The sequence below is a fragment of the Diceros bicornis genome, chromosome 7 (genome assembly GCF_020826845.1).
Source record: "Diceros bicornis minor isolate mBicDic1 chromosome 7, mDicBic1.mat.cur, whole genome shotgun sequence".
Classification (NCBI taxonomy): domain Eukaryota; kingdom Metazoa; phylum Chordata; class Mammalia; order Perissodactyla; family Rhinocerotidae; genus Diceros; species Diceros bicornis.
In genome coordinates, this window is record NC_080746.1 from 5,792,648 (window position 1) to 5,807,067 (window position 14,420).

The following is a 14,420-nucleotide window of genomic DNA, read 5'->3' on the forward strand; positions in this document are numbered from 1 at the left end:
CCATTGGAATTATTCAAGTCAGACTAGAGAGCTTTCTGCTGAGTATGAGGTATTCCTGTTCTGAAATAAGTTGTCAACTAAATAACTAAGTTCCCACTCAGCTCTAATGGTCTACCACAAGAAAATGCCATTTTTGCCAGAATTTGGCCCCCCGAACAGCTCATGGCTGAAATGAAACCCTGTTGGCCTGGAATTGGAATTCCTCAGAATCATCCACACCAGGTTAATAATTAAAGCTTCCCCATACTGTCTACGTTTGTTTGTTTCACCTGTGTGCAGGATTCTAGTTTCATAAAATCCTCCCAGCAGTATTATTTAACCTGGTCTCAAAGAAAGGTATATGTATTCCACCAACCCCAAGGCAAGTCTCTGCTAGCCCAGGAGGAAAGAGGTGGGTGGCTGCAGAAGCCACAGAAACTGACCTTGCCCAAAGCCAAAACAGAGAAGAGGGCTCCTACAAAGTTGATCTTTGTGTTTTCTTCTCACACCCTAACCAAGTATCTAGCACTGTGCCCTTAGGGCCCAACAGCCATTTGTTGGTTAATTGATCCTCCAGACCTGGGGTGGGGGTGGGGTGAGAAGATGATAAAATTTTAAAACGTAAAGTGAAAAATAGAAAAGCACAAAGGGAAAAGAAAGGGAGAGGGGACAAGAGAATAATCTAAGGAAAGCCATATTTTGTGCCAGCACTGCTAGCCTGGCGATGGATGGGAGCTGCCACCTCAGTCCCCTGAGAAACATTTAGTACAGACTTGCCTCATGAGCTTTGATTGTCCTTTTAAATGCCCTAGGAGAGGTAGACCGGATTTGTCTGCGTAATTCCCACCCTGATTCTACTCCAGTTCTTATCTTGTACAGACACTTGGACACACACCCCACCAGGACTTCAAGCCTCTGCCCCTTTCTGAGCCTTGCTCTGTCCTGCCGTTGGTCTCCTAGGGTAAGCATTCCGCCTTCTTTTTATTCTCCTTCAAATCTCAGCACAAACTTTCTGGGCCTAATTCACATCTTTTTTATTTTCCTCATCTCTGAAACGGGAATAATAAAAATGATGGTGGGAATAATAGTAAAACCTATGTATTACAATTGCTATGAGGATTAAACGTCGTGCATAGTTGAAAATTTGCTGGAAATTGCAAAGGACTAGAAAATTAGGCGTTATTTTTTTTGCTGTTATTTCTAAAGCAGATTTCAATTGTTAGAATTTGGGTGCTCGGCTGCTTGTCTCTCAGGGAGAGGGTTAATGTAAGATGTTGCCAAGTGTTTCAGAAGAAAAATCCACTCTGCTTCAAGCGGGATGTCAACCTACCTTGCATAAAGCCCTTTGGAGAGAAGTCTTACGGTTTAAAAGCTGGAGGCGTGGGAAAACAAAGTATTGCAAATACAGAGCGCCAGACGCGCCCTGGGCCTCCAAGCCCTCTCCCCTCACACCACCACGCACTGGCAGACGGCCTTCACCTGGGGCGCGCCTCCCAACGGCCGCTCTCGGTCCGAGCGCACGCCCGCCAGGCCTGGGGAAGCTGCGATTTAGGGTCCTGAGAGCTTAACACTTTACACGATTTTGCTGTTGACCAAGAACTCTAAATCCCCCTAGGCAGTACTGGGCACTTCGGGGCGCTGCACACTCCCTGCATGGCAAGGCAGGGCTACTGATGGTGTCATAAAATGTCATTGGAGGGCCAGCCCAGTGGTGTAGCGGTTAAGTGCGCCGCGCTCTGCTTCCGTGGCCCAGGGTTCACGTGTTCCGATCCAGGCGCAGACCCAGGCACAGCTTGTCAGGCCATGCTGTGGCAGGTCCCATATAAAGCGGAGGAAGATGGGCAGGGATGTTAGCTCAGGGCCAATCTTCCTCAGCAAAAAGAGGAGGATTGGCCACAGATGTTAGCTCAGGGCTAATCTTCCTCACAAAAATAAAAATATTTTAAAAATGTCATTGGAGGTTGTGGAAGGAATAAGCCTATTCTTAGGGAACAGCTATAGGTGCTCCCCTGCTGGGGGAATGAGACCGACTGGGGTGTTGATTTCTCCAGTGGTTTCGGAACCGCATGTCCCACCAGGTCGTCCAGGGAAATGCTAGAACAATCTTAGGGCACTGAGAGGATGCCAGGGGGTGCAAAGGCGGTACGGAATCGGGGATACCCGACCGAAGGTTGACTGTCTGCAGAGGAAGCGAGCGCGAAGCTCGCCGGGTTCTCCGCGTTGGTCACTGGTCCGGGGTGGCGGCGCAGGCCTCAGTGGCAGGCCTCAACCTCCAAGTGCGAAAAATGGGCGGACTACAGCTAAACTCCCTCACCGAGAAGAAGGGGCTGGGGTGTTCCGGTTCAGCGCCGCTAAGAAACCACTTGAGAAAACAGAGGACTTTCTTTCGTTTTTGGTTCAAAGGAAAAAAAAATGCAAGAAGCGTGAACCATGCCCAGAAAGGCTTTTGTCAGTGTAAGTGGGGAGCTGGCTGAGACAACGGCTAGAGGAAGGACAAGTTGGCCAGAGCTTATGCAGCCTATGAATGTAAATCTGCACGTGTGCACACACGCAGAGATGCACAGACAGCGTCAAAACCCACGGTGCGTGGAGACCGAGTCGCCCACAGTTCGGTACTACCTGGAGCTGACTCTTCTGCGCTTGCGCAATAACCATATCTTCCCCCCTCCCGTTCGCGCCCCGCCCCCGAGCTCGCTCCGCCCCGCCCACTTTCCCTCCCCTTCCCCAGTCCGGCCGCCCGCGCAGAGCATTGTGGGACACAAACAAAGTGCCCCCCAAACACGCAGGAGTGAGCGGAGCGGCAACGGCGGCGGCGCCGGCTCGCACGCGCGCGGCGGCGGCTCCCTCCCAACCTCCCCCTCCCCTCCCCTCACTCCCCTTCCCCTTCCCCACCCCGCCCCGCCGGGAAAACGCGAGCCGTCGCCGCGCTCCCCAAACCGCTGCCTGCTTTCGGCCAACCGCCCCCAACGGCCGCCCGCGCGCGGCTCCCCGGCCCCCTCGCTCCTCCCCTCAGGCAGCTCCGAGCGCCGCGGGGGCTTCCCTCCCGCCGCTTCGCCCTCCCCCGCCTCGCGGGCACGCCGCTGGCTGTGCCGCCATGCCCCGACCGCGGGCTGTCCACGGGCCTAGGCGCGGCGGCCCGAGATAGGGGCCCCCAGCCTCCCGGGGGAGGAGAGAGGCGGCGGGCCGCGCGCTCCGCCCCCTCCCCCCGGGCTGTCGCCGCCGCCGCCGCCACCTCGCCGCCTCAGCCTGGCGGGGAGGAGGAGGAGGAGCACCAGGCCTCCGGGCCCCGGCACCGCCGCCCGCAGGTAATGGGGAGGGGAGGGCAGGGCCAGCGGGCGGCCAGCCCCTCCTCGCCGCCCGTGCCCTCGGGGTGCGCCCGCCGCGGGGTTGGCACCACGCGTCCCCCATCTGGGCACTGGACGGGAAGGAGAGCCTGGTCGTGTCACCCCCAGCCGCTCCGGGAGACACCCCACAGGGTCTCCTCAGTGGCGCTTAATCCATCAGGGAGGAGACTGGCTTTGGGCCCCGCAGTTCAGGAGAAATTAGCCCCGTCTTCGAGGGTGCTCCCTGTCGTTTGCACGCGCATCTGCCCAACACCTTCACCCAAGGGGGCGAGGCATTCCCTCCTCTCACCTGGGCGAGCCGGGGAGCCCGCGACCTGAGCTTTCCGTCCTCTCCCCTGCTGGTTTTTTTGGTGCTGGAAAGAAAAGGAAGGCACTACTTTAAAAAACAAAAACACCTTTTTTTTTCCCTACCTGAGGCTCATTCTGCATCTAGTCTTTTCTGCTGGCCTAACCAGAAAAAGGGGTTACCGGCAGGTGTAATGACAAGTACGTTAGAACTCGTGAAAGGAAATTGCATCCTTGTGAGTTCTATGAAGCTTAACCAGGATTTAGAATAAAGCCCAATAATTGTGTACTTTATTGGAACTTACTTACAGAAATGAAGACCAAAACTTAAATTCTTTTCAACATATAAGTAGATTATCTGTGGAGGTCAGGAAAAAATTCTCTTTGACTTTCTCTTATTTTCTTACTGTTTTATTCGGACATAGGCTAATACCAAAGCAAACTTCACAATTTGATAGATGGCAAATAGTTTGGATAGGTAAAGATTTTTATGATTTCCTTTTGCCTAAGATTTCAGTTGGAATTATTGAATTTAAGAAAATATTATGTAAATCTTCACTTCCCCCATTACTTCACGTTGACTGCCGATGAATTAATAATATTTAATTTTACCTAATGTAGTTTCCTTATCATGAAATGTGAAAATAATGAAAGGAATGTTTTCCTATAGTTTTATATTTTAGGATGATTACGTTTATTATGAAAACCAGACTTACTTGTTTTGTGTAGCACTGCTAGGCATTTTACATATGTGATCTTATTTAATTCTTAGAAAAACCTAATGCCTTAGATATTATTACTTGAATTTTATAGATGAAACAGAAACTTAACGATGTTAAGTAACTTGCCTTAGGCCGCACAACTAGTAAGTAATAGAGGTAAGGTTTCTACCCAGATATAATTCCAACCTAGGTGTATTTTCTACTGTACCTCTCAGTACAGGTACACTTTTTTTAACTTTATTACGAAAAATTTCAGTCTTATGGAAGATAGAAGAAAATACAATGAATACTTCACTACTTGGATTTGGTGATTAACATTTATTGTCCCCCTCCCTTCTCCCCTTTCTGTTTGTGGCACCCTGTGTGTAACCATTTGAAAGTAAGATGCAAACATGACGCTCAAATATTTCTGCATGCATTTCCTAAAAATAAGGACATTCTCTAACCCCAGGATCATTATCAACACCTTTCTAAAGTAATTCATATGCAGATTTCCTCAGTATTCTAAAGTCTCTTTGGGAAATTTTTGCCCCTAGCTGTATTCAATCAGAATTCGTGCATTGTGTTTGGTGATTATGCCTTTAGTCCCTTTTTAAAAAGAATAGTACCCATCTCCTTTTTTTCTGTTGCTTAATTGACCAAACCAGTCTTATAGAATGCTCCCACATTCTGGACTTATATCTGTTTCCTCATAGTGTCATTTAATTTATTCCTCTATCTCCCTGAATTTCCTGTTAGTGGAAGTTAGGTCTAAAGAAACGCTTGATTAGCTTACAGTACAACTTTCTTTGGCAAAAATATTTAATAGGTGATGCTATGTATTTCATATTGCATCATATAGGAGGTACGTAATGTCAGACTGCCACACTGTTAATGATGCTAGATGTGACCATTTGATTCAAGTGGTGACTACCAAATCTATTATAAAGGTGTGGTTTGCCTGTTTGTGATTTGTATGTAATCTGGGGGTAGTACTTTGACACCAAGCAAATATCCTGTTTCTGACTACGTTTTGCTTAGTGATTTTAGCACCCATTGATGACTCTTGCTTAAATCAGTTAGTTTATTAGAGATTTTCTGTAAGGAACATTTCCTTCATTAGCTAGGGTGAACTAAAGTTTATTCTAAAAATGCAGGGTAAATGCTTAATTTCTTCCCTTTAATTACCAATATTCAGAGTAAAGAGCTGGGGAAATAGTCACCCCCAATGGTGGCAAATGAGATTTTTTTTTCTTTTTTGTGGGGATACCACTGTGGACTCATGGGTTTGAATTTATTTATTCATTTTTTTTTAATAACCATTACAGTCGGGGGTTTTTTAACAGTGAAACTGTCCCAAATTTGGACAGTAGGAACCCTTTCAAGCTGGCTTCTGTGTCTTGAACACTCCTGCTCACCATTAGTCTTGGAGTACTTTCTGGCACAAGATATCCCAGGCTTGCCTTGTTACTTTCTTCGCTCCAGATCTGGAATGGGCTGTTTATCCAAGGAGCCTTGGTTATTTTATAATGAGAAATTATATATAGAAACCATGATCTGCGTGTTTGGCATATTGATCGCTGCTCTAGGCCCTTTCCGAAGAGAGAACTAAAAAATGGTTTTTTGCTTGTTCGCTTAATCATAAGTTTATGGTGATATATCCAATTCAAATTTAACATAGTAGACTTGGCCTTAACTTCTTTGATTCTGTATTTGTCTCTTAAATGAAAATCTTGGTCCCTAATAAAATTAACATACTTGCTTTATCCTACTATGTATACATAAAATTGTTTCAAAATTACCGTACCAATATTACTACTATCATTAACTTCTGAGTAAAGTTTAAGATTTTTTTGCATTTATTTTCCTCCTTAGAGTATATTATATGAAGGATGTATAATCAGAGTACTTACTGTGTTGAAAAGTCACTTGAAATACTTTTCTGTGTTTGGTTATGCTACCAATTTGATATGGTTCATTGGTTTCATTTTTTATTTTAGGGTTTTTTTTTAATTTTATTTTTTGAATATGTAAAATATATACATGGTTCAAAAGTCAAAATGTTTTAAAAGTATGCTTAAAGAAGACTCACCCAAGTTAGTTTTTACGATGAGGTATTTTTTACCTTTGCCATACCTTTTAATATCTAAGATATTCTTATATATCTTAACTGCGGAAGGATTAGCAGTTAAACAAAGTATGTTACTTACTTGAAGCAATAGAGGAGTACTTTTAAATTGTGCAATTAGGTTCTGATTCCTCTGGCAAAGAGAAAGCACTAAGACTAATCTTTAGAGGTTAGCAGAGAAGTAGATTTCAAGCTTGCTTTTGCAGGTTTTACTTGAAAATCACGTCGTTAAAGCAGCAGTTAGAAGTTTTGTGAATCCATCTACTTACATGCCACACAACAAAACTGACATACATACGCCATCTGCAAATATAAAAGACATTTGGACATGTGATCAGGGAAGCCAGCACATTTTGTTTGGAGTGGGCAAAATTTGGTAGAAATGATAATTGTGTGTTCAAATGAGGGTTTAAGAGGGAGCAATGGTTGTCTAAAAGTAGGAAGAGCAGTTAGGCAGTTTATCAGCCGCCTATCACCCACGTGCTCAAAAGCAAAAGATGTGGCCACAATATGTTTTCCTCAGCTTACACCACCATTGTTGATTTGGGTAACACAGCGAACGTCTATTTTTTTCAGGGAGTAGAGTGGGAAAATGGAGAATGCATATGCTTTGGACCCGTTTGCCTTCATTCTGTCTTTAATCTTGGTAAAATAGACTGCCTGAGATTATTAGAACACAAACTGATGGAAAAAATGCCACCAACAGTAGCTTAGGTGTGTGTAACCACATAGCAGCTAGAGCCTATTGTGGTAGGCTGAGTGGACCAATACAGTGATGATGATAATTGCTAACATTTGTTGAGCCCTTTCAAAAAGCCAGCACTGTGCTAAACATTTATATATCATCTCATTTAAATCTCACATTAACCCTTTGATATAGCTGCTAGTATCTTATTTTGCAAGTAAGGAAACTGATATCCAGGTTTCAAACTCAGGTCTGTCTTCAGAGTTAGTATTTAACTACTTTGCTACACCTCGCAACTAAATATAACGTAATAAAACTGAATATATTTTCAATCACCTTGAATTAAAGGAACTATGCAACTGATGTTTGTGCTATAGCAACACTGAAGATTGCTTGCCAAGAGCCCCATGTGCTTGTCATGTCTGTTATACATCCTTAGTATATGTCAGACCTTGCTTCAGAAACTACATTTAGATATTTTAATAGGCATTTAAATTGTAGAGCTTCAAAAATCAAGATGGATTGATGGATGGAGAGATATGTGATAAAACAAGTGTAGTAGAATGTTAATGGCAGAATCCAGGTATGGCTGTTTAGGCATTCACCTGTAAAATTTTTTGAATTTTGCTATATTTGAAGTTTTTCATAATACAGTGTTGGAGAGAATGATTAAAAATATATTCTTATTATAAAACATTGTTGACAGCTGTATAAAAACCAGTAATATGCTATATCCTCTGTGTCTACAGTGTCCTCTTAAGCTTTTAGGAAGTCTTCCTAGCCTTGTAAGGGATAAAACACTTGTCACTAAAAATGGTCAAGATTCAAAGACTGTTGTAAAGGGATTTCCTTTATTAGGGGGCTCCTAATTAATTAGGCTCCTTCTAACTATGATTTTTTAATATCTTGGTAAATATTACATATATTGAATATGGGTTTTTTTCCTGTTTCCTGATATTTGTAGACTGCTATTGAGCATACTCCCTTGACTTTATGGGGTGTTTTTACTTTAAATGCCACCACATTCACGACTGAAACAGGCAGTTCTCCATGTACCTCAGAATGATTGCTTGAAATTTCTCCTGTTAAGCTGTAGGCCGCATTAGTTTTTGTTTTTTAGTATTAGAAATACTTCACCCCGTTTTAGGCAATGACCTGGAAATCTCTAGATTCTTAGTCACAGGATCTAAAATAATGATTGTATATGTGCTTTTAAAAATATGAAGATGCATTAGATTTATATTACACTTCTTCTTGAAGGGCACATTGAGTATTATGTTAATTTCTTTACTAACATTATTATTAGTCCCAAGGGTGCCTTTAGCCAGCTCATTTTTACATAACTGATCCTGAAGTAAATCACTGACTTATATCATCTTGGTATTTCACATTGATAACTCTGTCTTAGAGTGAGAATTGGTGGATGAAACTTATTATTAATGTCTCACTCTTGGAGAACATCATCCTCTTTGTCTTCACATTGAATGTTCTTCTGTTTTAATAATTTTCTTGTATAGCTGTTTAAAAAAACTTAAAATTACAAGTGTTTGGTACCCAGTTGATTTGCAATTTCAGTATTTTCTATTGCTATCCTTCTATAGGTATTAAATGTATTTATTTCTTTATGTTATGTGATTTGCTGTTCATTTGGCTTTAAAACTTTTTGATGCATTCGGCATAAGTATACAGACATCTTGGGGTAGCATATAACCAAGACTATGAATCTCTGGGATCAGGATTTTTTGGAACTACTACCCTCAGGTTTCTGAAACAACTTTAGATAATTCCTTTTTTAAATGATTTCCTCGTAAGTCAGATCTGAACCTGCTAAGTATCTGTTCGTTGTCTACTTTTAGCAAGCAAGCATACTCAGTACTACCCTCTATTAAATATTTTATTTGTGCTCCTTAATAAAAGGGAAACTATTTGGTCCAAGAAAGAAAATAAAATATGAGTTTTTAGAGATTCAGACATACTTGCTTTGCTTCCATTTCGTTTTTCTCTTTTACTCGTGTTGTGTACGTGTGTGTGCGTGTGCCCATCTGCATGCATCTGTCTATGTGTTTCTTCCACATTAACCTTTTTCACCTTTTCACGTTTTGACTACCTGGGTTTTACTTTTTCCTTGGCTCTTTGCTTTTCTTCCTTTCTGCTTTGGATCTTCCAACACTGGCCATTTCCTTTTTGTGGCTTTTCCTTAGTGTATGAAGACAGTTTTTTTTATCTTTGGTTCCTTTTACGTGCCATATAAAACCATACAAGCCATACTTCTGTGATAATTATTTCTATTTACAGGAATCACTGCCTCTTTGTTTTTTGGCCCACCTGATACTGTTTCTTCCTCATTTCTTTCTACTTTCTTCAACCAGGTTTACTTAGCTTTACTTTGAGAGGCAGTACAGCATGGTGTTAAAGAGCACAAACTGAGCATACCTCACAGGTTCAAATCTTGTCTCTTGATACTCACTAGTTGTGTGGCCTTGGGCTAGTTCCTTAATTTCTCTGTGCTTTATTTTCCTTATTGGTAAAATGGAGATACCAAGTGATACCTATCTCAAAAAGTTGTCTGAAAATTAGATTATTTAATATGTAAAACTTAGAACAATGCCTGGTACATATTGAGTACTATGTAAGTATTAACTAATGATTAAAATAAAAAATTATTTTTTGAAAAACTCCATTGATTATTTTTAACAGTTATTGAGATATAACTCAAAACCCATGAATTATTGCCACTACAAATTTGTGGGCTCCAATTTCAATTGAGTCTTCAGTACCTCCTAGCCATCCTTCTGTTTTGTTTTCCCTACACATTTCTCGTATTTCATTTTCCTCAGAATTCTACTGTATCTCCTCTCTTCTCAGCAGTCTACCTGTAACTGCAAAGAGAAATAAAAACCAAAGCTGTTAGACAGGAACTCCCCCTACTTCTCACCACCCACCTATAAATGTAACTGTAACTGCACCCTTGCTTTCCATTTTTTCCTATAACTGGGTGTCCTATTTAAGCTAATTCTTTTACTCATGGACTGAATCCAATTTCTTTCTACCTATTCAGGGAACTTACACTATCTGTTATCACCTGTTTTCCTGTATCTTTAACTTTTCCTTCTTCTCTGAGTCTTTTCTAACAACAAACATTCTGTATGTATTTTACCACAATAAAGAAATATATATGTGGGGGAAAAAACATTCTCTAGTTTCTCACATTCTATAAAAAGGCCTGTATCCTCCCTTGAGCCCTTATTTCCCTCCAGCTAACCCCCTTGCTCTATCTTTAGAACCAAACTTCTTCAGGTTGAATTGTCTATACTCAACAGTTTTCACTTCCTCATTCTTGTATAATCTTTATCTTTGTCTATTGCAATCTAACGGCTAACTCTACTGCCTCTTCCTTATGTGCTGTTATAAGATCATCAGTGACTCCTTGTGGCTAAATTGAGTAGACTTTGGTCTGTATTTTATTTGGCCTGTCAGCAGCATTTGACACTGTCAACCACTCCTCCTTGAAATAGTCTGCACCTTTGGTTTCTGGAACATTCTGCTGTCCTGGTCATTCTATGTATTTCTTTCCCAGGTTTTCCTTCTGCTGCTCCCTTCTTTTTCCTCCTTTTTTTCCTTGATGAGTCTCACTAAAAGTTTATCAATTTTGCTTATCTCTTCAGAGAACCAAGTTTGGGCTTTAATTTTTTTAATGGTTTATCTGTTTTCTATTTCTTTTATGTCTGCTTTATTTCCTTCTGTTTATTTTGGGTTTGTCTTACTCTCTAGCTTCAATATAGAAGCCTAGGCCATTGAATTTTTTTAATTATAATGAAATATATGTAAAAAGTTTACCACCTTGACCATTTTTAAGCATACAGTTCAATGGTGTAAAGTAACCATTATGCAACCATCACCACCATCCATCTCCAGAACTTTTTTCAAACTTGCAGAACTGTAACTCTATACCCATTAAATAGTAACTTCCAATTCCCCTCTCCCCCTGGCCCCTGGCAACCACCCTTCTACTTTCTTTCTTTTTTTTTTTTTTTATAATTTTATTTATTTATTTTTCCCCCAAAGCCCCAGTCGATAGTTGTATGTTATAGCTGCACATCCTTCTAGTTGCTGTGTGTGGGACGCGGCCGCAGCATGGCCGGAGAAGCGGTGCGTCGGTGCTGTCCGGGGTCCGAACCTGGGCCTCCAGCAGCAGAGCGCGCTCACTTAACCGCTAAGCCACGGGGCTGGCCCCACCCTTCTACTTTCTGTCTCTACGAATTTGACTACTCTAGGGACCTCATATAATTGGAACCAGACAATGTTTATCCTTTTGTGACTGGTTTATTTCACTTAGCATGATGTACTCAAGATTCGTCCATATGAATAGATGTATCAGAATTTTTTAGCAATTATCAGAATTTCTTTCCCTTTTAAGGCTAAATAATATTCTGTTGTATGTATATACCACATTTTGTTTATCCATTGATCTGTTGATGGACATTTGGCTATTGAAAATAATGCTCCAATGAACATTTGTGTACAAATATATGTTCATATCCCTGCTTTCAGTTCTTTTGGGTATATACCCAAAAGTAGAACTGCTGGATTATATTTAATCTATTTTTAGTTTTGGGGGAACAACCATACTGTTTTCCACAATGGCTACACTTACATTCCTACCAACAGTGCAGAAGGGTTCCATTTCTGCATATCCTTGTCAACACTTATTATTTTCTGGGGGTTTTTGTTGAGGAAGATTGGCCCTGAGCTAAATGGCCCTGAGCTAACATCTGTTGCCAATCCTCCTCTTTTCGCTTGAGGAAGATTGGCCCTGAGCTAACATCCATGCCAGTCCTCTGTTTTGTATGTGGGACGCGCCACAGCATGGCTTGATGAGCAGTGTGTAGGTCCACACCCGGGATCCGAACCTGTGAACCCTGGGCTGCCAAAGCAGAGTGCACAAACTTAACCACTATGCCACCATACCAGCCCCAATTTTCTGTTTTTTTTTTTACTAGTAGCTATCCAAATGGATGTGAGGTGGTAGGGTGTGTGGTGGCAGGCCGTTGATTTTTAGACCTTCTTTTCTACTATATGTGTTTAAAGCTATAAATTTTACTCTTAAACACTGCGTTAGCTGTATCCCACAAATGTTGATAATGTTGTGTTTTCAGTATTACTCAGTTAAATACTTTCCAGTTTCCCTCAGTGATTCCTTCATCAACCTGTGAATTATTTAGAAATGTGTTATTTCCAAATATTTGGGGTTTTCTTGGTAACCCATTGATTTGTAATTTTTTTTAGTGTGCTGAATTAACTCTTTGTGCATTCATCCCTTTAAAATTTATTCAGTTTTGTCTTATGGCCCACCATATGGTCTGTCTTGATGAACATACTGTGTTGCACTTGAAAAGAATGTGTATTCTGCGCTATAAATATCAATTAGGTCAAAGTGGTTGATGGTATTGTTCAGATATTTTATGTCTTCACTGATTTTTTATTTATTTTTGCCCAGTTCTATCAATTACTGAGAAGGGTTTAAAAATTTCCAACTATTATTGTGGATTGTCTTTCTCCTTAATTCTGTCAGTGTTTGCATCTTGTATTTTGAAGCATTGTTATTAGGTGCATACACATTTTTTATTGTTATACAACTGTGTATCTCTCATAATATTTTTTTGTCTTGAAGTCTGCTTTATCTGATATTAAAAGTAGAAAACTCCTGCCTTATATTTATTGTTTGCGTGGTATATCTTTTAACATATCTATGTCTTTTTATTTAAAGTGGGTTTCTTGTAAAGAGCATTTAGTTGGGCTTGCTTTTTTAATCCCAGTCGCTGCCTTTTAGTTGAATCTTTAGTCCGTTAAAATTTAATGTAGTTACATTTTACATTATTTTGGAAGTAGACATGTATTAGTTTGCTAGGGCTGCTGTAACAAAGTACCACAAACTTCGTGACTTAAAGAGAAATTTTTTGTCTGACAGTTCTGGAGGCTAGGAGTCTGAAATAAGGGTGTTGGCAGAGTTGGTTCCTTCTGAGTGAAGGAACCTGTGAGGGAAGGATCTGTTCTAGGCCTCTCTGTTCGCTTCTGGTAGTCCCTTGGTTTGTGGCAGCATAACTCCAGTCTTCATGTGGCATTCTCCCTCTGTTAAGTGTCTGTCTTCGGATTTTCTCTTTATATAGGGACATCCTAATTGATTACTTTTGTAAATAGCCTGCCTTCAAATAAGGTAACATTCTCAGGTACTGGTGGTTAGAACTGCAACGTATTTTGAGGGGTGCGGGGGGGGGCCCTGGTTCAGTGCATAACGAGACATATTTAAGATTGGCAACAGTCAAAGGCATGTCAGGTAATGCCGCTGTATTTGTGTATGTGTTTTAAAATATATGCAGTGGAACTCTTGAGTATTTGATGTGAACACTTAAAAACTCTTCAGGGAAAAAAAGAGCTTTTTAAATGCTGATTGGGGGCCGGCCCCGTGGCTTAGCGGTTAAGTGTGCGCGCTCCGCTGCTGGCGGCCTGGGTTTGGATCCTGGGCGCGCACCGACGCACCACTTCTCCGGCCATGCTGAGGCCGCGTCCCACATACAGCAACTAGAAGGATGTGCAGCTATGACATACAACTATATACTGGGGCTTTGGGGGGAAATAAAATAAATAAATAAAATCTTAAATGCTGATTGAATAAAACTAACTTGAATTTGACTTGCTCATGTAAGGATCCAAAAGAGTGAATAAGATATACCCTTTCTTCAAGCTTTCTTTCTAGTAATAATGATTTGATGTTAATAGCTGATATACCTTAAGTACTATGATTGAATTCTTGTAAATGGCAACAGGGTGGGGTGGGGAGAAGGGACTGGGAATTTGAATTTTTCAGTCAGACAGACCTGTTCAAATCCTGGTTTTAATACTTAGTATTTATAGGACTCTGGGCAAGTAACCTTGTCTTTTCCTCATTTATAACTGGATTTTAAAAATCCTTTTCCCAGAATTGTGAGTCTAGAATGAGATAAAGACACTTAGTGGGCGTTACTCAATATGTATTAACTTATCTTCCCTTTACAGAAATTAATAATCAGCATGACTCTGTAGCTACCAGCCTTGAGAGGAAATTCTAATAGTTTAATGTTACTGGTTTAATTGATTTATTGTTTAACGCCAGGTAAATATCAATTTTTGTCTTCTGAAAGCTCTGAACTAGAAAAGACTTCTATTTTCTTTTGTTTTGCAGGGAAAGATTTGCCCTGAGCTAACATCTGTTGCCAATCTTTCTCTTTTTTTTTTCCCTCCCCAAAGCCCCAGTACATCGT

General features: G+C 41.2%; 1 protein-coding gene across 4 annotated transcripts in view; it reads left to right on the plus strand.

The window, feature by feature from the left end:
* The first annotated feature begins 724 nt into the window (after positions 1–724).
* Positions 725–14,420, plus strand: part of ZBTB44 (zinc finger and BTB domain containing 44) — an 84,801-nt gene continuing 71,105 nt past the window's right edge. For 2 of the 4 annotated variants that reach the window (XM_058544798.1, XM_058544801.1), the window contains exon 1: positions 3,214–3,284. The gene's annotated coding sequence lies outside the window, so the exon portion shown is untranslated. Of the gene's footprint in view, positions 941–3,138; positions 3,285–14,420 lie in introns of those variants that run through there. The other 2 variants (XM_058544799.1, XM_058544802.1) reach the window with 2 other exon arrangements.